We start from the raw sequence: 2302 nt of genomic DNA, 5'->3' as shown, positions 1-2302 counted from the left end.
TGAGGACCATAAAAAGGTGTGCCGAAAATGGTGCTCATCGGTCCATGTTTTGATATAGGCCCCATAGAGACTGATCTCCCGATTTTTCTTCTTGGGCTTCTAGAAACTATATTTTCTATCCGATTTTCCTGAAATTGAAAATCTAGAGTTCTTTTGGGACCATAAAAAGGTGTGCCGAAAATTGTGCCCATCGGTCCATTTTTTGGTATAGCCCCCATGTTTTGATATAGGCCCCATAGAGACTGATCTCCCGATTTTTCTTCTTGGGCTTCTAGAAACTATATTTTCTATCCGATTTTCCTGAAAATGAAAATCTAGAGTTCTTTTGGGACCATAAAAAGGTGTGCCGAAAATTGTGCCCATCGGTCCATTTTTTGGTATAGCCTCCATATAGACCGATCTCCCGATTTTGCTTCTTGGGCTTCTAGAAACTATATTTACCATCCGCTTTGTCTGAAATTCTTGAGCTTCTATAAACTGTATTTATTACCCGATTTGCCTGAAATTCGAAATCTAGAGGTATTTTTAGACCAGAAATAAGGGTGCCGTAATTGAGGTATATCGGTTCATTTTTTGGTATAACCCCCATATAGACTGATCTCTCGATTTTTACTTCTTGGGCGTCTAGAGACTATGTTTTTTTAGCCGATTTGTTTGAAATTCTGGAGGTATTTTAAGATCACAAATATGTGAGTAGCAAATGGTACCTATCGGTCCATGTTTTGGTATAGCCCCCATATACACCCATCTCCCGGCTTTATTTCTTGGACTTCTAGAATCCGTAGTTTTTATCCGATTTGCTGGAAATTAGTAATTTATAATGAAATTTTAGACAAACGAAATTTCCTTTTCTTATAAAGTATTTTCGTTTATTCAACTCTAAAATTCTCTAAAATAGCAGGCGCACTGATCATGAAAATTGCTTCAAACTGAAAGTAAAATTTCCAGATTTTACCTTACAGATTTAAGATTTCAAATCAAGGCGTAATTTAATCATATACACGATATGTTTATAATTTCGCAAAAACTCAAACAAAATTGGTTCTCATAAATCTAGAATCTTATCTGGTCTTCATAGGTAGAATCTTTAAAGTTTGTCTTCGGGAGCTGACTGCCTTGGGAGAAGATTTGTCATCAAACCCCCTACAATTCTATATATTATCAAGTAACCCACTACGACGAAGAGTTTTCAAAGTAAACTATTATATTTGATTCATGGTGGTGGGTATTTAAAATTCGGCCCGGCCGAATTTACTACTGTATTTACTTGTTATAACTCGCTTTTTACATATTTTTAATGGGAAATTTAAAATTTTATGTTATTGTTTCAAATGGGTTAAAAACAGATTAAAAACAAGTATATACGGCCCTAAGTTGGGCCAGGCCGAATCTTATATACCCTCCACCATGGATTACTTCTACGAAAGACTATCATACACAATCGAATTACTTGGGTTGTGGTATCTTAAATCGTTTTCTAAATTGTGAGTTAGTCCATACGTGGTATATATAAGACAAAAACGGTACGTATAGGTAAGTCTACAAATAATTACGAATCGATATGGACTTTTGCACGGTACGTAGAGAGCCAGAATTGAAATATGGGGGTCGCTTACAACAGGTTGGCTGATAAGTCCCCGGTCTGACACATATATGGCGTCACTAGTATTAAATGCATATTATTTTTATATAGTACCAACCTTCAAATGATTCGTGTCAAAATTTTACATCTGTAAGTCAATTTGTTTGTGAGATAGAGCGTGTTTTGTTAAGCAACTTTTGTTATTGTGAAAAAAAAAATGGAAAATAAAGAATTTCGTGTTTTGATAAAATACTGTTTTCTGAAGGGAAAAAATACGGTGAAATCAAAAACTTGGCTTGATAACGAGTTTCCGGACTCTGTCCCAGGGAAATCAACAATAATTGATTGGTATGCAAAATTCAAGCCTGGTGAAATGAGCACGGAGGACGGTGAACGCAGTGGACGCCCGGAAGAGGTGGTTACCGACGAAAACATAAAAAAATCCACAAAATGATTTTGAATGACCGTATAATGAAGTTGATCGAGATAGCAGAGGCCTTAAAGATATCAAAGAAACGTGTTGGTCATATCATTCATCAATATTTGGATATGCGGAAGCTCTGTGCAAAATGGGTGCCGCGCGAGCTCACATTTGACCAAAAACAACAACGTGTTGATGATTCTGAGCGGTGTTTGCAGCTGTTAACTCGTAATACACCCGAGTTTTTCCGTCGATATGTGACAATGGATGAAACATGGCTCCATCACTACACTCCTGAG

Source organism: Haematobia irritans, chromosome 1 (assembly GCF_050003625.1).
Source record: "Haematobia irritans isolate KBUSLIRL chromosome 1, ASM5000362v1, whole genome shotgun sequence".
NCBI lineage: Eukaryota > Metazoa > Arthropoda > Insecta > Diptera > Muscidae > Haematobia > Haematobia irritans.
The sequence above is the reverse complement of the archived record's forward strand: the minus strand, read 5'-3'. Positions refer to the sequence as shown.